This window comes from Felis catus, chromosome D1, assembly GCF_018350175.1.
Source record: "Felis catus isolate Fca126 chromosome D1, F.catus_Fca126_mat1.0, whole genome shotgun sequence".
Classification (NCBI taxonomy): domain Eukaryota; kingdom Metazoa; phylum Chordata; class Mammalia; order Carnivora; family Felidae; genus Felis; species Felis catus.
In genome coordinates this window covers 68,081,652-68,102,849 of record NC_058377.1, presented here as the reverse complement: position 1 = coordinate 68,102,849, position 21,198 = coordinate 68,081,652, and the positions used below count along the sequence as shown (strand labels likewise).

The 21,198-nt window shown below is 38.8% G+C and overlaps 1 protein-coding gene and 1 non-coding gene across 2 annotated transcripts in view; one reads left to right on the top strand and one right to left on the bottom strand.

Moving 5' to 3' along the window:
- The window catches only part of GALNT18 (polypeptide N-acetylgalactosaminyltransferase 18), a 410,401-nt gene that overhangs the window by 15,545 nt on the left and 373,658 nt on the right, over positions 1-21,198 (top strand). The window lies entirely within an intron of this gene.
- On the bottom strand, positions 10,099-10,183 carry TRNAR-UCG. The gene has a single exon. It is a non-coding gene; the product is annotated as a tRNA-Arg (tRNA).

The window sequence follows — 21,198 nt, the reverse complement described above, 5'->3', positions numbered from 1 at the left end:
CCTGTTCTCAAGGTTTTACTCCCCCAGTTATTTCCTGTCCCTCCTAAATGATCAATCCTCCCCTTTCCTATGAGACTATTCTCTTCAGCTCACAAACATGATTGGTTCTTCTTTATCTCTAAAAGTCCTTCTTTGTTTCCCTCATCCCTTTCCAACTACTGCCCATCTCTCCACAACCCTTCACAGCTTAATATCTCAAAATAGTTATTTACACAATTATCTCCATTGTTTCGCCTTTGATTACTACTTCAAATTGGGTCTCTTCCCTTGCCATTTCAATAAAAGTTCTCATCTCAAGGTTGCCAATAATCTTCATGTTGTCAAGTCCAGTGGAAAATTTGTGTCCTCATCTTAGCCCCTCAGTGCATTAGACCCAAATGACAACTCCTTTATTTGATATTACACTGTTGGCCTTCTCTTCACCTCTGATATCTCTACAATTTCTTTTCAGTTTCTATCACAGGCCCTCTTCCTCTACCAATGTTTACATGTTGGTGTTTCATAACACTGTTCTCTCCCTACACTCTCATCCTAAATGATTTATTTTCATGACCTACATATCATCTACATGCTCATGGCATTCAACTTTGTATTTCCATCTCAATCTGTCATTTGAGCTTCAGACATACACATTCAACTGAATACATACTCAGCTTGAGTGTTCTACTTGGATGTGTCATATGCATCTCTGCCTAAATATGCCTGAAACAGAGCTCTTGATTCTCCCCTATGCCCTCAACCAAATCTGTTCCTTTCATAGTCTGCTCATCCATTTCAGTAAATGGCAAGATTATCCACCCATTGGCTCAAGACAAAAATGTAAGTGTTGTCCTTTATTTTTTCATCTTTTAAAAATAAACAAACTCTGTCATTTCCACCTCCTTTTCCATCTCAAGTCTATATACCAGCCTCCCTTATTCCTCACTAGTCAAAGCCTTTACCATCTTACTCTTGGATTGCTGCAATAACCCCTTTAATGGTCACTCTACCTGTTCTTCAGCTCCCTTCAAGTTGATTTTTACACAGTGATCAGAGGAATTTGTTAAGAACAAATCAGGGGTGCCTGGGTGGCTCAGTCAGTAAAGCATCCAACTCTTGATTTCAGCTCAAGTCATCACCTTACAGTTCATGAGATCAAGCCTTGTATTGGTCTCAGTGCTGACAGTAGAGACTTCTTGGGATTCTCTTTCTCCCTCTCTCTTTCTGCCCCTCCTATGCGTGCACACACACACTCTCTCAATCTCTCTCAGAATAAATTTTAAAAAAAGAACAAATCAAGTCACATTTTTTTCTCTTCCTTTAGAAACCCTTCTTCATCTTTCCATTACATTTTAAAATATTGAGCTATAATTTACATACAGTAAAATGTGCAATCTTACATGGTCCATTCACTGAGTTTTCTCATAGCTATTGATGCCACAGTGGCCACCAACAAAAACAAGTTTGATCTTGTATGAGTAGTTGGCTCTTTTTTGCTTGCCTAGCAGTATCCCATCCTATGGACATACAATTTATTTATCCATGCTCTTATTAACAGGCAGTTGAATTGTTTCAGATCTTAGACCATTATGAATAATGCTGCTGTGAACATTCAAGTCTTTGTGTAGGTGTTTTCATTTATCTTGGGTAGATACTCAGTAATTGCCAAACTATTTTTCAAAGTGACCATATGGCCATATTTTAAGTACAAACTCCTTACCTGGCCCCAACTCTCTTCCTGTCTCAACTTGTCTCACTCTACCTTTGGCTGGTTCCATTTCTTTTTCACCTCCATCTATGCTATTTTATTTGGTTGCTGTACTCCTCACTCCTTATCCTTTAGGACTCAGAGAAACCCTTCTGCCCTCTCCCATCTAAAAATACTTCCTCTTATCATTATCCATTGCTAGTTAATTGTTTCATAGCACTAATCACTGATTTATGATTATTTTTTAGTTTATTTGCTTATTTCTTTTTCTTTCCTCCACTAGACTGTGTCCTTGAAGGCAAGACTATGCCTGTTTTCTCACCACTGTATACCCAGATCACAGTACAGTGCCTGGTATGCAATGGGTACTCAATAGTGATTTGAAAAATGAATAATATCTCTTGACTGGACTTTAGATTGCCTTGGAAATCCAGGTCCCTGGATTGGGCAGGGATGTCCCCCAGAACTGTTACTCACATCAAGAAATTAGTGTAAGGGAAAGAATATAAGATTTCTTTCTAGGAAATCTGAAAACATTTTTTTTTTCAACGTTTTTTATTTATTTTTGGGACAGAGAGAGACAGAGCATGAACGGGGGAGGGGCAGAGAGAGAGGGAGACATAGAATCGGAAACAGGCTCCAGGCTCTGAGCCATCAGCCCAGAGCCCGACGCGGGGCTCGAACTCACGGACCGCGAGATCGTGACCTGGCTGAAGTCAGACGCTCAACCGACTGCGCCACCCAGGCGCCCCATTAAAAATTTTTTTTCAACGTTTTTTATTTATGAAAACATTTTAAATAACTGCCTATTCATTTATCTAATTGCACAGAGCACTTCCCAAAAGCTCTCATTCTAAGTGCTTCAGTAAAACAGAATAATGTGTCAGAGTGTTGAGAGGAGAAAGACCTCCTTGGAACTTGAGGTTTTGGGAGAATCAAGGCTAAGCATGGCTTCACTGTAAGAAGGGATCCTAATGCAAAGGACCAGGAAGTGTTCATCATCAGAAACTGGGGCACAAGGCTCAAGCCTGAGACATGCCTTGTTAAGCTAAGTATAGACCCCTCATACCTAAGTCATGGAGTCTATTTTACATTGCTGTAGAAAAAGTGTTCACTTGGTTAAATGGGGTTGGCCTCTGTTGCTTGGGCTCCCAAATACATATGATTCCTTTAAAGACTCATTATTTTTTCACTCACAGACAGCCTCAAAGGTGAGGATGAGATTGAATATAAACAACTGAGGCAGAACCAATGATGCCTCTTGCATAAAAGGCAACCCAGAAGGTTGGATCAGAGACTACTGCATGAAACCAGCAGTAGAGCAGCTGATCAATAAAGAAATATTTCATTTATTTCAAAGATGGTATGTTTCAAAGACAGATACTCTTTCCAAAAGGAAGTATTTCTTCCAGTTATTCTAAATGAACCAGGGAAGAAACTGGCCTCCCTGGGAACCGAACTATATCAGAGAGGATTCTTAGACTGAAAACAACAGAAATAGATGAAATCTGATGACTTAAATGAGAAAAGGGTGGGGAGTTATTGGCAGGGGAGTGGCCCTAGGATTGAAGGAAAGGGGGACTAATCAGACCCTTGAAAGGCCAGGAACTAGGAGAGGTCCAGGGTACCCAACTGCAGAAACTGATCAATATTTCTTTAGGGGGCTACTGTCCAATGACTTAGACTCAAAATCCTGAGTGGGAGAACTTGACTCACCTTCGTTGTGGACTGTATGCCTCCTTTACTTCATGGGTGGGTGGGTTGGGTTGGGTTGGAGCCTGAGATTCTTGATCTCACCAGAGCCACAGGGAGTAGAGAAAAAATTGTTTCCCAAAGGAATTGATGTAGGGCAGACAAAACAAGTGATTGATTATTCTGGTAGTGGTAGAAGTGTCAGTAACCAGATTAATGAATTCATTCATTATTAACCTTATCAACACTTATATAATTCAGTCATGTTGCCATGAGCTGCATTATACAGATGAAATAAAATACACTGCTTAGCCTTAAAGAAGTTACTATGCAATACTAGGAGACAATTAAAAAGACACATGAAACTGTTCATGTTATGGCTCCTTTGGTTACAAGAAAACAAAACTCATTCAAAGTTACTCAAGTAAAGAAGAGTGTTTATTACAAGGATGCAGAGCTCTCACAGAATCAAATGACATGAAATCAAGTGCAGCTAAGCATCAGGGGAGATTGAGAGGAACAGAAGCAGCTGGCTACTACCTCAATTTTCCTCTCTTGGGCCACAGGCTCTTCTCTCCTCTCTGCTTCTTGTCAGCTCCATTTTCCTTTCTCTGCAGAAGAGCTTCCCCTTTTTACTCATCGACTTGCAAATGGTTGCTGTTACTTTCAATTTACTGTACCTTCCCACCACCAAGTGTCAGCAATCTTGTGTCTTACATTAAGTTCTCAAGATACAATCTCTTCAGCCCCATTCATCAGCTAATGCAAAGTCACACACAGTCGGATTTCTAGCCAACTAACATGTTGGTCACCACTAGTTCCATTTAGCCCTACCTCTGCGTGCGTGAATGTGGGGCGGTGAGGGGTTGGATAGAAGGGTATGTATGTGTAAAGCTTTGGGTGGAGCAGACTTTATGAAATGTTTCTTTTCTAGCAGTACAATTACAATGAGTAGGAAAGGATGGATGACTTATGTTGATAGAGACAGCTTATTGTATGCAGGCTTTGGAAACATTTCATGGAGAGAAGGAAAGAGATGGAATGGAAGCCTGATGACATGGTAAAACAGAGGGAAGGTGTGGTGAGCATCCACTGCTTTTGCCAAATATCCCTTTGGCTTTTGACTTGAAGTAGTATTGCATTTTACCTTTGGTGTGTACCGCTGTTCTTTTAATCTATGAAATTTGTTCTAAACACACCCAAGCTCTACAGCTATTCCAGAAATTTTGGTACTTTGTGTTTTCATTTTTATTTTGTTCAAAATATTCTCTAATTTCCCTTTTGGTTTCTTCTTTGTCAAAGGAGCTATTTATAAGCATGTTGTTAATTTCCAAATATTTGGTTGTTTCCAGATATTCTTATGTTAGTGATCTCTAGTTTAATTCCATTGTGACTAGAAAACATAGTTTATGGAATTTCAACCCTTTTAACTTATAGGAATTTTTCTGACTCAGAATATAGTCATTTTTGCTTAATGTTATGTGTGTTCTTGAAAGGAATGTGTATTTTGCTGTTTTTCATCAGAATGCTCTTTGTATGCCAGATTCAATTTGCTCATGTATTGCGTATCCTTAGTGATCTTCACTGAGCTGTTCAATTACCGAAAAGCTGTTGAAGTATTCAGGTACAATTGTGGGTTTGTCTAATTCTTGTTTCAATTCTATCAGTTTTCACCTCATTGTTTTGAGGCTCTGATATTAAGTGTACACACATTTAGGTCTGTTACGTTCTCTTGATGGATTAATTGATTTATTACTAGAAATAGACCTCTTTATCTGAAATATTTCTTATCCTGAAGTCTTTTCTCTGTGTTAATGTAACCACTCCAACTTTCTTTTGATTAATGCTTTCATGATCTATCTTTTTTGCATCCTTTTACTTTCAATTTACCTGTGCCTATATTTTTAAAGTAGGTTTCTTATAGGTAGCACAAAATTGGTTCTTACTTTTTTATCCTGTCTCACAATCTCTGCTTTTAGTTGAATTGTTTAGATTGTTTACATTTAATGTAATTATTGATATGGCTGGGTTTAAATCTATGACATTGCTGTTTGTTTTCTATTTTCCTCTATTTTCATTCTTTCTTTCCTTCTTTTCCTTCATTCTTTTAATGACTCCATTAGATCTTTTTGTTGGCTTATTATATATACCTACACTTTGTTTTGCTATTGGCAACTCTTAAGTTTATATTATACATTCTTAACTTAGCACAGTCTACCTACCTTCAGATGACATTATACTGCTCATGTATGGGGTAAATAATTTCTGTCATGTTTTGTACTATCATCGTCATGTTCTACTTCTATATATGTTGTAAATCCCAAGGTATACTGGTATTATTTTGTTTTCAATAGACAATTTTATTTTAAAGAGATTAAACAGTGGGACACTGTATTTTACTTTATTCCACCTATTCTCATTACAGACACTCTTGATTCCTTCGTGTAGATCCACATTTCCACATAATATTATGTTCTGTCTGCTTGAAGAATTTCCTTTAGAATTTCTTATAATATAGCTCTACTGTTAATGAATTTTCTCAGATGTTGTTTGTCCGAAAAAGCGTTCATTTCACTTCATCTTTGCAAGATACTTTTTTTGGGCATAAAAATATAGTTGACAGATTTATTTTCTTCTGGTTTGCATAGTTTCTAACATGAAATCCTCTATCATTCTTATTTTGTTTCTCTGTACATGGGTCTTTTTTTTCTCTTCTGGCTACTTTTAAGAATTTTCTTTTATCAGCAATTTTCAGCAATTTGCTTGTTAAATGCCCTGTTTTTTTCTCTTATTATTTATTTATTTATTTATTTATTTATTTATTTATATTTTTTAATATATGAAATTTATTGTCAAATTGGTTTCCATACAATACCCAGTGCTCATCCCAAAAGATGCCCTCTTCAATACCCATCACCCACCCTCCCCTCCCTCCCACCCCCCATCAGCCCTCAGTTTGTTCTCAGTTTTTAAGAGTCTCTTATGCTTTGGCTCTCTCCTACTTTAACCTCTTTTTTTTTTTTTCCTTCCCCTCCCCCATGGGTTCCTGTTAAGTTTCTCAGGATCCACATAAGAGTGAAAACATATGGTATCTGTCTTTCTCTGTATGGCTTATTTCACTTAACATAACACTCTCCAGTTCCATCCACGTTGCTACAAAAGGCCGTATTTCATTCTTTCTCATTGCCACGTAGTACTCCGTATATAAGCCACAATTTCTTTATCCATTTTTCAGTTGATGGACATTTAGGCTCTTTCCATAATTTGGCTATTGTTGAGAGTGCTGCTATAAACATTGGGGTACAAGTGCCCCTATGCATCAGTACTCCTGTATCCCTTGGGTAAATTCCTAGCAGTGCTACTGCTGGGTCATAGGGTAGGTCTATTTTTAATTTTTCAGGAACCTCCACACTGTTTTCCACAGCAGCTGCACCAGTTTGCATTCCCACCAACAGTGCAAGAGGGTTCCCGTTTCTCCACATCCTCTCCAGCATCTATAGTCTCCTGATTTGTTCATTTTGGCCACTCTGACTGGCGTGAGGTAATATCAGAGTGTGGTTTTGATTTGTATTTCCCTGATGAGGAGCTACGTTGAGCATCTTTTCATGTGCCTGTTGGCCATCCGGGTGTCTTCTTTAGAGAAGTGTCTATTCATGTTTTCTGCCCATTTCTTCACTGGATTATTTGTTTTTCAGGTGTGGAGTTTGGTGAGCTCTTTATAGATTTTGGATATTAGCCCTTTGTCCGATATGTCATTTGCAAATACCTTTTCCCATTCCGTTGGTTGCCTTTTAATTTTGTTGGTTGTTTCCTTTGCTGTGCAGAAGCTTTTTATCTTCATGAGGTCGCAATAGTTCATTTTTGCTATTAATTCCCTTGCCTTTGGGGATGTGTCAAGTAAGAAATTGCTACAGCTGAGGTCAGAGAGGTCTTCTCCTGTTTTCTTCTCTAGGGTTTGATGCTTTCCTGTCTCACATTCAGGTCCTTCATCCATTTTGAGTTTATTTTTGTGAATGGTGTGAGAAAGTGGTCTAGTTTCAACCTTCTGCATGTTGCTGTCCAGTTCTCCCAGCACCATTTGTTAAAGAAACTGTCTTTTTTTTCCATTGGATATTCTTTCCTGTTTTGTCAAAGATTAGTTGGCCATATTTTGTGGGTCTAGTTCTGGGGTTTCTATCCTGTTCCATTGGTCTATGTGTCTGTTTTTGTGCCATACCATGCTGTCTTGATGATGACAGCTTTGTAGTAGAGGCTAAAGTCTGGGATTGTGATGCCTTCTGCTTTGGTCTTCTTCTTCAAAATTACTTTGGCTATTTAGGGGCTTTTGTGGCTCCATATGAATTTTAGGATTGCTTGTTCTAGCTTCGAGAAGAATGCTGGTGCAATTTTGATTGAGATTGCATTGAATGTATAGATAGCTTTGGGTAGTATTGACATTTTGACAATATTTATTCTTCCAACCCATGAGCACGGAATGTTTTTCCATTTCTTTATATCTTCTTCAATTTCCTTCGTAAGCTTTCTATAGTTTTCAGCATACAGATCTTTTACATCTTTAGTTAGATTTATTCCTGGGTATTTTATGCTTCTTGGTGCAATTGTGAATGGGATCAGTTTCTTTATTTGTCTTTCTGTTGCTTCATTATTAGTGTATAAGAATGCAACTGATTTCTGTACATTGATTTTGTATCCTGCAACTTTGCTGAATTCATGTATCAATTCTAGCAGACTTTTGGTGGAGTCTGTCGGATTTCCATGTATAATATCATGTCATCTGCAAAAAGTGAACGCTTAACTTCATCTTTGCCAATTTTGATGCCTTTGATTTCCTGTTGTTGTCTGATTGCTGATGCTAGAACTTCCAACACTATGTTAAACATCAGCGGTGAGAGTGGACATCCCTGTCGTGTTCCTGATCTCAGGGAAAAAGTTCTCAGTTTTTCCCCATTGAGGATGATGTTAGCTGTGGGCTTTCCATAAATGGCTTTTATGATGTTTAAGTATGTTCCTTCTATCCCGACTTTCTCGAGGGTTTTTATTAAGAAATGTGCTGAATTTTGTCAAATGCTTTTTCTGCATTGATTGACAGGATCATATGGTTCTTATCTTTTCTTTTATTAATGTGATGTATCACGTTGATTGATTTGAGAATGTTGAACCAGCCCTGCATCCCAGGAATGAATCCCACTTGATCATGGTGAATAATTCTTTTTATATGCTGTTGAATTCGATTTGCTAGTATCTTATTGAGAATTTTTTCATCCATATTCATCAGGGATATTGGCCTGTAGTTCTATTTTTTTACTGGGTCTCTGTCTGGTTTAGGAATCAAAAGTAATACTGGCTTCATAGAATGAGTCTGGAAGTTTTCCTTCCCTTTCTATTTTTTGGAATAGCTTGAGAAGGATAGGTATTATCTCTGCTTCAAACGTCTGGTAGAACTCCCCTGGGAAGCCATCTGGTCCTGGACTCTTATTTTTTGGGAGATTTTTGATAACTGATTCAATTTCTTCTCTGGTTATGGGTCTGTTCAAGCTTTCTATTTCCTCCTGATTGAGTTTTGAAAGTGTGTGGGTGTTTAGGGATTTGTCCATTTCTTCTAGGTTGTCCAGTTTGTTGACATATAGTTTTTCATAGTATTCCCTGATAATTGCTTGTATTTCTGAGAGTGTTTGTAATAATTCTATTTTCATTCATGACTTTATCTATTTGGGTCATGTCCCTTTTCTTTTGAGAATCCTGGCTAGAGGTTTATCAATTTTGTTTATTTTTTCAAAAAACCAACTCTTGGTTTCATTGATCTGCTCTACAGTTTTTTTAGATTCTACATTGTTTATTTCTGCTCTAATCTTTATTATTTCTCTTCTTCTGCTGGGTTTAGGGTGTCTTTGCTGTTCTGCTTCTATTTCCTTGAGGTGTTCTGTTAGATTTTGTATTGGGGATTTTTCTTGTTTCTTGAGATAGGCGTGGATTGCAATGTATTTTCCCCGCAGGACTGCCTTCGCTGCATCCCAAAGCATTTGGATTGTTGTATTTTCATTTTCGTTTGTTTCCATATATTTTTAAATTTCTTCTCTAATGGCCTGGTTGACCCATTCATTCTTTAGTAGGGTGTTCTTCAACCTCCATGCTTTTGGAGGTTTCCCAAACTTTTTCCTGTGGTTGATTTCAAGCTTCATAGCGTTGTGGTCTGAAAGTATGCATGGTATGATCTCAATTCTTGTATACTTATGAAGGACTGTTTTGTGACCCAGTATGTGATCTATCTTGGAAAATGTTCCATGTGCACTCAAGAAGAAAGTATATTCTGTTGCTTTGGGATGCAGAGTTCTAAATAGATCTTTCAAGTCCATCTGATCCAATGTATCATTCAGGGCCCTTGTTTCTTTATTGACCGTGTGTCTAGATGATCTATCCATTGTTGTAAGTAGGGTGTTAAAGTCCCCTGCAATTACCACATTTTTATCAATAAGGTTGCTTATGTTTGTGAGTAATTGTTTTATATATTTGGGGGCTCCCGTATTAGGCGCATAGACATTTATAATTGTTAGCTCTTCCTGATGGATAGACCCTGTAATTATTTTTTTCTTTAAAAAAATTTTTTTTAACGTTTATTTATTTTTGAGACAGAGAGAGACAGAGCATGAACGGGGGAGGGTCAGAGAGAGAGGGAGACATAGAATCTGAAACAGGCTCCAGGCTCTGAGCAGTCAGCACAGAGCCCGACGTGGGGTTCGAACCCACATACCGCAAGATCGTGACCTGAGCCGAAGTCAGACGCTCAACCAACTGAGCCACCCAGGCGCCCCTAGACCCTGTAATTATTATATAATGCTCTTCTTCATCTGTTGTTGCAACCTTTAAAGTCTAGTTTGTCTGATATAAGTATGGCTACTCCAGCTCTCTTTTGACTTCCAGTAGCATGATAAATAGTTCTCCATCCCCTCACTTTCAATCTGAAGGTGTCCTCAGGTCTAAAATGAGTCTCTTGTAGACAGCATATAGATGGGTCTTGTTTTTTTATCCATTCTGATACCCTATGTCTTTTGGTTGGTGCATTTAGTCCATTTACATTCAGTGTTATTATAGAAAGATATGGGTTTAGAGTCATTGTGATGTCCATAGGTTTCATGCTTGTAGCAATGACTCTGGTACTTTGTCTCACAGGATCCCCCTTAGGATCTCTTGTAGGGCTGGTTTAGTGGTGATGAATTCCTTCAGTTTTTGTTTGTTTGGGAAGACCTTTATCTCTCCTTCTATTCTAAATGACACATTTGCTGGATAAAGGATTCTTGGCTGCATATTTTTTCTGTTCGTCACATTGAAGATTTCCTGCCATTCCTTTCTGGCCTGCCAAGTTTCAGTAGAGAGATCCGTCATGAGTCTTATCGGTCTCCCTTTATATGTTAGAGCACGTTCATCCCTAGCTGCTTTCAGAATTTTCTCTTTATCCTTGTATTTTGCCAGTTTCACTATATGTCGTGCAGAAGATTGATTCAGGTTACATCTGAAGGGAGTTCTCTGTGCCTCTTGGATTTCAATGCCTTGTTCCTTCCCCAGATCAGGGAAGTTCTCAGCTATTATTTCTTCAAGTATACCTTCAGCACCTTTCCCTCTCTCTTCCTTCTCTGGAATACCAATTATGTGTAGATTATTTCTCTTTATTGCATCACTTAGTTCTCTAATTTTCTCCTTATACTTCTGGATTTTTTTATATCTCTTTTTCTCAGCTTCCTCTTTTTCCATAATTTTATCTTCTAGTTCACCTATTCTCTCCTCTGCCTCTTCAATCCGAGCTCTGGTGATCTCCATTTTATTTTGCAGCTCATTTATAGCATTTTTTAGCTCCTACTGGCTGTTCCTTAGTCCCTTGATCTCTGTAGCAATAGATTCTCTGCTGTCCTCTATACTGTTTTCAAGCCCAGTGATTAATTTTATGACTATTATCCTAATTCACTTTCTGTTATATTGTTTAAATCGTTTTTGATCAGTTCGTTAGCTGTCGCTATTTCCTGGAGATTCTTTTGAGGGGAATTCTTCCGTTTCGTCATTTTGGATAGTCCCTGGAGTGGTGCGGAACTGCAGGGCACTTCCCTTGTGCTGTCTTGAATAACTTGCCTTGGTGGGCGGGGCCGCAGTCAGACCTGATGTCTGCCCCCATCCCACCGCTGGGGCCACAGTCAGACTGGTGTGTACCTTCTCTTCCCCTCTCCTAAGGGCAGGATTCACTGTGGGGTGGTGTGACCCATCTGGGCTACTTGCACATTGCCAGGCTTGTGGTGCTGGTGATCTGGCGTTTTAGCTGGGGTGGATCGGCAAGGTGCACAGGGGCGGGAGGGGCAGTCTCAGCTTGCTTTTCCTTCGGAGATCCGCTTTGGGAGGGGCTCTGCGGCACCGGGAGGGAGTCAGACCCGCCGGAGGGATGGATCCGCAGAAGCACAGTGTTGGGTGTTTTCGGGGTGGAAGCAAGTTCCCTGACAGGAACTGGTTCCCTTTGGGATTTTGCCTGGGGAATGGGCGAGGGAGATGGCGCTGGTGAGTGCCTTTGTTCCCTGCCAAGCTGAGCTCTGTTGTCTGGGGCTCAACAACTCTCCCTCCCGTTGTCCAAATGTTGACTTATAACCTTCCAGATGTTAAGTCCCGCTTGCTGTCAGAACACACTCCGTCTGGCCCCTCCACTTTTGCAAGCCAGACTCAAGGGCTCTGCTTTGCCTGCAGGCTGCCCCTCCCCCTGGCTCCCTCCTGCTAGTCCGTGTAGTGTGCACGCCTCTCCACCCTTCCTACCCTCTTCCGTGGGCCTCTCGTCTATGCTTGGCTCTGGAGCATCTGTTCTGCTAGTCTTCTGGCAGTTCTGGGTTGTTTAGGCAGATGTGAGTGGAATCTAAGTGATCAGCAAGACGCGGTAAGCTCAGCGTCTTCCTACACCGCCATCTTCCTAACTCTTATTATAGTCTAAATGCCCTGTTGCATTAAAAACATTTTTATTTTCCTTGGAGACATTGAGCTTTTTGGATCTGTGGGGATATATATTTAATCATATTTGGAAAGTTTTCAGTCATTATGTCTTTAAATATTTTTCTGTACCCCTCCCTCTTTGCAGGATTCGAATTATACATTCGTTAAACTGTTTGATATGCTCCTATGGACCACTGAGACATTGCTCATGTTTTTCAATCTTTTTACTCTCTGTGCTTCATTTTGGATAGTTTCTGTTGCTATGTCTTTTACTTCAGCACTAATTTACTATTAATCTCATCCAATGCATTTTCTTTTTGCCATTTAAGATTTTGTATTTTTCCATTGTCAGAAGTTTCATTTGGATGTTTTATATCTTCTCATTCTCTTTCTGTTGTGGTCATGTTTTCATTTACCCTCTTGAACCTATGAAACAGTTTTTAATAGTTATTTTAATATCCTCACTTGCTATTTTTATCCTATCACTCATTTCTGGGTCTGTTGATATTGATTGTTCTCTGGAAATGGCTTGTATTTTCCTGCTTCTCTTTACATTTGGTGATTTTTTTTCAAAATTTCTGATTTTATTACTATAGTAGTGTTTTATTATTTAAAAAAACCTGTTTATTTTTTAAAAACTTTTTCTAGTTTTATTGATTTATAATTGACAAATAAAATTTATAAATACTTAGGTTGTACAATATGGTTTTTAAAAGATGTACAATGTGGTAATTTAATATATGTACATTGTAAAATGATTAGCACAAAGAAGTTAATTAACATATCCATCACCTCACATAGTTGACCTTTTTGTGTGTGGTAAGAACACTTACTCTTAGCAAATTTCAAGGATACAATACAATACAGTACTATTAACTATAATCACCATGCTGTAGATTAGATCCCCAGAATTTATTTATCTTATAACTGAAAATTTGTACTCTTTGCATGTCTGGTAATTTTTTATTTGATGCCAGACATTGTTGATCTTATGTTGTTGGATACTCGTTTTCACTGTATTTTTTGAAAAAATAGTATCAGGTTTACTTTTTTGCTGGCATGCAGTTACATTTCTTGGTATTAGTTAGATCTTTTTCAAATTTGATATTAAGCTTTGTTAGAGTAGATCCAAGGCAGCCTTTGGATCAGGTTAATTTAGGCAATGCCATTCAGATGACTCTAGTCGATGTCATTTATATTATGAGATCTTTAGGGGCACCTGGGTGGCTCAGTCGGTTGAGTGACTTCTGCTCAGGTCATGATCTCATTGTTCATGGGTTCAAGCCCCATGTTGGGCTCTGTGCTGACAGCTCAGAGCTTGGAGCCTGCTTCAGATTCTGTGTCTCCCTCTCTCTCTGCCCCTTCCCTGTTCATACTTTGTCTCTCTCAAAAATAAATAAACATTAAAAAAAATTTATATTATGAGATCTTTGTACTTTGGCTTGTGGCAACCTAAGCTATTGTCAGCCCTTAGTAAACTTTGAAAGTTGTTCAGGCTGCTACTTTCTGAAGATTATTTCACTAGTGTCAGGCAGTTTTATCTTATGCACCTGTAGATTAGTACTCACAGAAACTTAAAGGATACCCTTTGAAGATCTTTGGAGTTCTCTCTGAGCAGCTCCTTTCTCTCTGATACTTTTTTCTGCAAATTCTAGTGACAGCAGCCCTTCTGAACTTATTTCTGTCTTCTTAGATCATCAAGATCACCAGGATTTTTGGAACCTTTGCCTTTGTATTGCAGCCTGGAAATTGCCTTCAGACAGTATTATAGGGCAATTATAAGGCTCACCACATTTGCTTCTCTTCTCACAAAGATTATGGTCTGTTCTGCCTTTTGTTCAATGACTAAAAAAGTTTCATATATTTTGTGTGATTTTCTTCTGATTTTATTGAGGTGAGATGGTAAATCTAACCCCTGGTACTCCATTATGTTTGAAATTGAACGTCCTATATCATTACTTTTTAATTCAAAAATACTGTCAAGTAAGTATTATATGTATATGTTTTAAAGCATTAGATATATATAAAAGACTTATAATAACAGACATCATTTTCCTGTTTCATGCCTTCCCACCTCAGTTCCACTATGTAGAGATAACTTCTTCTTTAATTAATTAGCTTTTCTCTTTATAGCTAAACCCATATTTATAAGCAGTATGCATCTACCTGTTTCTCATTTATTTCTTACATTGTATATTAACTTCCTGTTATAGCAGGACAGGCTTTAGCTTTTTTATACCATCTCTCAATTTCCCACCTTCCATCTTCCCAATTAAATTGTATCATAATTTTTACATAAGTAATCAGTGTTATACCATTATGACTATGTAAATTGCTTATTTCAGAACCGAACATAGTATTATAATTCCATTTTATTTCTGTATCAGTTTTAAAATCATTCTCCAAATTTATAATTGCTTAATTTAATTTTACTTACTTATTTTTTTAAATATGAAATTTATTGTCAAATTGGTTTCCATACAACACCCAGTGCTCATCCCAATATGTGCTCTCCTCAATGCCCATCACCCACCCTCCCCTCCCTCCTACCCCTCATCAACCTTCAGTTTATTCTCAGTTTTTAAGAGTCTCTTATGCTTTGGCTCTCTCCCTCTCTAACTTTTTTTTTCCTTCCCCTCCCCCATGGTCTTCTGTTAAGTTTATCAGGATCCACATAAGAGTGAAAACATATGGTTATCTGTCTTTCTCTGTATGACTTATTTCACTTAGCATAACACTCTCCAGTTCCATCCACGTTGCTACAAAAGGCCATATTTCATTCTTTCTCATTGCCACGTAGTATTCCATTGTGTATATAAACCACAATTTCTTTTTTTTTTAAATTTTTTAACACTTATTTATTTTTGAGACAGAGAGAGACAGAGCATGAATGGGGGAGGGTCAGAAAGAGAGGAAGACACAGAAGCTGAAACAGGCTCCAGGTTCCGAGCCATCAGCACAGAGCCTGATGCGGGGCTCGAACTCACAAACCGCAAGATTATGACCTGAGCCGAAGTCGGACGCTGAACCGACTGAGCCACCCAGGTGCCCCATAAACCACAATTTCTTTATTCATTCATCAGTTGATGGACATTTAGGCTCTTTCCATAATTTGGCTATTTTTGAGAGTGCTGCTATGAACATTGGGGTACAAGTGCCCCTATGCATCAGCACTCCTGTATCCCTTGGCATATTTTGTCATTTTTTCTTAACCTTTTCCAAATGCTCCATTTTTAAAGATATTATATCAAGTCCCCTCACCCTTTTCATTAGAAGTGACCCTCCTGGGGTCTTCTGTGATGCTGGGAAGTTGCACATTTGTTGCCCTGGGGTCTCCCAACCTCATTTTCCTAAATGTATCTATTGCTTCCTGTTTTCTATGTCATCATCCTTCTTGGTTTACTCTCTTTTTCGTTAGAGTATATCCTTTCGTATCTTCCTCATAAATAGAGATAATTTGGGATCAAGAAATGCCTGAAAAACTTTGTTCCACTGTTAATTCTGATGGCTAGTTTGTGTGCAAAATTTTAAGTTAAAAGTTTTCAATAGAATTTTGAAGGCTTGGTCCATAGTCTTCTGTCATCCAGTATTGTTAAGGAAAAGTCTGAAGCCATTATAATTCTGATTTCCTCTTTGTAATTTTTTTTCCATTTTATAAGAGTATCTTATAATCTTTTCTTTACCCATGGTCCCTGAAATTTCATGTTCATGAACTTTTAATGTGGTTTTTTTTTTCCATTTATTTAGATAGCCTGTGGGTTCTTCCAATCTAGAGACGTCTTTGAGAATGTAATAATACCCTTCTTTTACTCCCTCTCCCTAATTTTCTCTGCTTTTTCTTTCCATAGCTCCTATAATTTGTAGGATAGAATTCTTGGATTTATCTTCTCTTAGATTTTTTTTTCCTTTCCATTGGTCTCTTTGTCTTTCATTCTATTTTCCTTCAGATTTTTTTGCACTTTATTTCCAAGCATTTTATTCAAGTTTTTAATTTTGGCAATAATATATGCTAACTTACAAGAACTCTTTCTTAGTCACTGAATGTTTTCTGTTTCCTACTGTTTAATATATGTGTTTTCTCCTATGTAACTGAGGATAATGATTTGGGGAAAATGTTTTCTTCTGTCTTGGATCTCTGTTAGATAAGGTGTTTTTTGTTTGTTTGTTTAATTTCTCACTTTCATGTTGGAGATTTTCCTCAGTTTAGTGAGCCTTGTTTGTTTAAGAGTAAGACATGGAAACGTGAGTGTGTGTGTTCAAGAAAGAATGTATAAATGTATGTGGGTGTGGATGGTGATGGTGCTTTTCAACTGATGGGCTTCACTTTCAGATACTTGGACAGTTAGTTGGTCATTTTATTGGTGCTTCCCAAATGCCAGGAAAGAGACTTCCAAAGGCCACAAGGGAAGTGACCAACTACAAGCATTCTGCCTGTAGGGGTCTGAATGGTGGGAACAAAGGAGGACTTGGTCCTATCACTTCATTTTACAGGCTTGCAATTTATCTCTTTGTCATTATTCCTGCCCTCCACCTCTGAGGTATCTCTGAATCCTGAGTTTCTCCTGCTAATTTTGCCAAAGAAGAAAACTCAGATCTTATGCCTAGGAAAGAAGTAAATAGGCTGCGTACCAGAGACCTTGATCTAGGTGTCCTGGCTTCACTGAATTCTTAGCCTTTTCAGGGTTTTATGGAGATTACTTCCTTTTCTTGTCCCTCCTCTGGCTTCCTTCACACTGCTAAGTCAGTAGCTATTCCTTCAAGTTTTAGTCTTCTAAAAATTTATTAAAATCTTATATGCTGGAGTACCTGGGTGGCTCAGTCAGTTAAGCATCTGACTCCATCTCAGCTCAGGTCATGATCTCACAGTTCATGAGTTCGAGCCCCGCATCGGGTATACATGAAGGTGAAGGCTGCTTGGAATTCTCTCTCCCTCTTTCTGCCCCTACCCCACTTGTGCTCTCTCTCTCTGGCTCCCTCCTTCTCTGTCTGTGTCTCTCAAAATAAATAAATGAACAATAAAAAAGTAAAAGCTTATATGCTGATACCCCTCTTCCCATGCTCCATGTGGTTTTAAAGAATTATTCTTTTTATCATATTAGTGGGAGCACAGAATGAAGAAGAAATAAACACATGGTAACAAACTACCGTCTCTAACCAGAATTTTAGCTTATGTAATTTTTATTGATATTGCTATAATGAGCACTTCTTTGTGCCTGTAGCATTTTTTTCTCCTTTTGCATTTATGGATTAGTATAGGATCAAAAGCACAAGAAATTAGATTTAAATAATTAGGGGGATGCTTTATCCCATATTTCTGAAGCTAAGGAGAGCTGTAGAGAGAATTCAAGGCCGATGGGAAGGGAGATTAAGAGCTTTGTGTCATGTGTTTTCATCTTTTTAAAAATGAGTTTATTTGTAAAGTGACAGAACTGTGAATATCTTGGACTTGGGGTGAATCTACAGCACTTTTATTTGAGAAGTAAGGAGCTATACTCAGTAGCTTCTTCAACATCAGTTCTTTGCCTAAGGCAGGCCCTGTTGGCAACCTAGAAGACTTAACTTCCTAAGGAAATGAAATCTCCATTGGAAAACCCAGGGCATTAGCTCTGAAGGCCAGATGTTTTCTAGGGATTGGGATTGCATATGCCCAAGGCCCCTACTTTTCCCAAATCCCAGCCCCAATGGATCATGAGTCTGTGGAGAATGAAGAAGGAGCCTGCAAACACTACCCAGCAGGTAGGAGCTGTTCCACGAGTGCTCTGTGTCTGGGGTGGGACCAGCTACCTGCACAAGGCTTCCATCAAATGAAAGACCCCTCTCTTTAGTTGGTTAACCATGGGCTCTGGGCCTTAGCTCATTGAACTGGATCTGTAGCAGAAGGCTCCTTCCCATTGTCAGCAGTAGCTGGTTTCTCAGTGCCTGGGGCCAAGCCAGCAGCAGGTGGCTCTGGGCTCCCAGACTAGAGTAGGAACTGAATGACTTGTCTCATTTCACCCTAGTACCTCCCTTGGACTACAAGCTCTTCCAAATGTTTATTTCTTACATTCCTCCCACAAGGCCTCATATAGTAATGTGAGTACAGTAGAGGCACTAAGAAAATGCCTATTAGCTAAAAATTAGTCCAAAGAGGAAGGCGGTAAATAACAGCTCCTCCCATTCACATAGAGTTTTACACTTTTCACAACTCTTTTCTGGGCATTGACTTGTCTGTTCCTTACTGCAGTCCTGGGAAGTTCTTAGAATAGTGAATAGTGTCTTTCTTTCCTAGATGAGTTAACTGAGGCCTAGGTTAGTCACACAGTTTGTCCAAGGTCAGACAGCTAATCTATGTCAGCAGCAGGACTCTGTCCCAGGACTTTTGACTTCAAATCCGGAACTAATTTCAATGTATGGTATGATCTTGGAAAAATAATAGCAACACTGGATATGGGAGTACTGAGAAATGTCCATGATAAGAAATATCCATGAGGGGTGCCTGGGGGGCTCATCACTTAAGCATCCGACTTTGACTCAAGTCATAATCTCAGTTTGCGGGTTTAAGGCCCACATGGGGCTCTGCGCTGACATCTCAGAGCCTGGAGTCTTGCTACTGATTCTGTGTCTCCCTCTCTCTCTCTCTCTGCCCCTCCCCTGCTTGTGCTCTTTATCTCTGTCTCTCTCAAAATAAATAATGTTTTTAAAAAAGAAAGAAAACATGCCAATTTCTAAAAAACAAAAACAGCAAAAAAAGAAATCTCCATGAAATCATATTATGTTATAGCCAGACTCCTGAGTCTGCTTTCAAGGGTTTTTATAATCTGAGTCTATCATTGGATTGATTGATGGGTTTCCAAATTGTTATCACACTAATTAGTACATTCATTCATTCATTTACTTTAAAAAATACATATTAGTTGCTTACTTTGTGTTTAGTGATATTTGGTAGCCAGAGAAAAATACTGACTAGACCATGATATACAAGTTCAGCATAAAGTATAGGATATAATAGGCAGTATATAAATTTCCTATTGCTAGTTTAGCAAATTACCATACACACAGTGGCCTGAAACACTCCCAGTTTTTTTTATCTTACAGTTCTGGAGGTCAGAATTTTGAAATGAGTTTCACTGGGCTAAGACCAACGTGTTGGGAAGGCTGTGTTCCTTCTGGAGGCTCCAGGGAAGAATCCATTTCTTTCCTTTTCCCAGCTCCTATGGCCTTCTACATTTCTGAGTTCATGGTCTTGTCCGTCTTCAAATCTAGCAATGACTGGCTGAGGCATTCTCACAATGCCATCTCTCAAGTTCTGGCTCTTCTGCCTTCCTTATTTAAGGAAACTTGTGATTACTTTGGGCGCACCTGGATAATCAAAGATAATTAAGGCCAGCTGATTCACCACCTTAATTCCATCTACAATCTTAATTCTCCATTTCATGTAACACAACACATTCATAGGTTCTGAAGGTTAGGATATAGATATCTTTGGGGATCTATTACAGATAGTAAGAGATCTTAACCCGGAAAAACAATAATGTTGTTAATTCCAGGCATCGTGCATGCAAGCATCAAATGACTTTCATAGGCCATAAATATATGAGGAAAGCCTTATTCTGGGTTGGAGTGATCAAAGAACTCTTCATATTAGGCTGGGAAGCAAATAAGCAATGTCTCAGGGGTAAGAATGAACACAAGAGAGTCTCAGGCAGACGTAACCGGATGAAGACAGCATTTTGAGTGTATGAATCTGGTTCTGGTATATCCATGGGCCTCATTTGATTATTGCTGACTTTGTCCTTCTCTATTTTAAAGAAGAAAGCTGAGGTCTAGGGAGTTTGAATGCCTTATGAGAAAGTTGGCGAAACTCCTGGTCAGATGGAAAGGGGGGTTTTCATGGTTCTAGGGAGAGAAAGAAGCTGCAACTTTTGCCACCGCCCATAAGTTTTCTCAGTAAATCAAAATCTCTGGAATTATTTCCAGAAAAATTCCTAAAATTATCTCTTTCTGTCTTTGCTCCTGATCATCTTCTCTTATGGAATGTGCATTTTTCAGAGCCCATTGCTCATGCCCCTTTTCAGTTGCAGTTGGTGGTAGTGGTGATGGTGGAGGGTGGTTCTGGAGCAGAGGTTGAGTTAAAGGGAATAGAGCTTCTCTCAGAACATTTTGGGAGTCTTTTTGTTCCAGTATTAGATTACTATTCAGGTCACATTGGGTCATCAACTCTGGGCCTTTGCCTAGAGCTTTAGCTTCATTTTTAGTTGCTCATTTGGGAAATGTGAGGCAGCACGGTACAGAAGACAAGCACAGTGAGGAGAGGCAAAAAAGCTCTTTCTATCTCTCTGTTGCTAGCTAACCCCAAAACTGTAGGCAAGTCATGTTTCCTAGTCTTAGTTTCCCCACCTGTGAAATGGGTTAATTTGGCATGGTAAGCCTTTGAGTTCTGAGAGTCTGTATTCATTATTGTAGGACTTAGATAAATAGAGGTCAGAAGTGGATCTGGATCCACCAATTAAGTTCACCTTGCCATTTCCCTGATTTTATGCTTTACTTTCATCATGTGCTTTAGGTCTCTTCCTCACCTTGGTTTGGCAGACCTTTCATTGGAAATGCCCCAAAATATGTGTCATCGGATGGCTCTCATTCATTAATCCCTCCATCCATTCATCATCCAACAATTAAGTACCCATTTTTACAAGGTGTACAATTCCATTTTCCAAAGCTTTCTTGTTAGGTAGGAAGACCCAGGCTTATTGAATCATGGACATCTGAGAATGTCTGAGTTGGAAGGACATTAGAAACCATCATGTTCAATAACTTTCTTTTTACAAAGAAAGAAACAAAAGCCCAAAGAGATGAAATGATTTGCCTATGGTCACATGGCTAGTAAA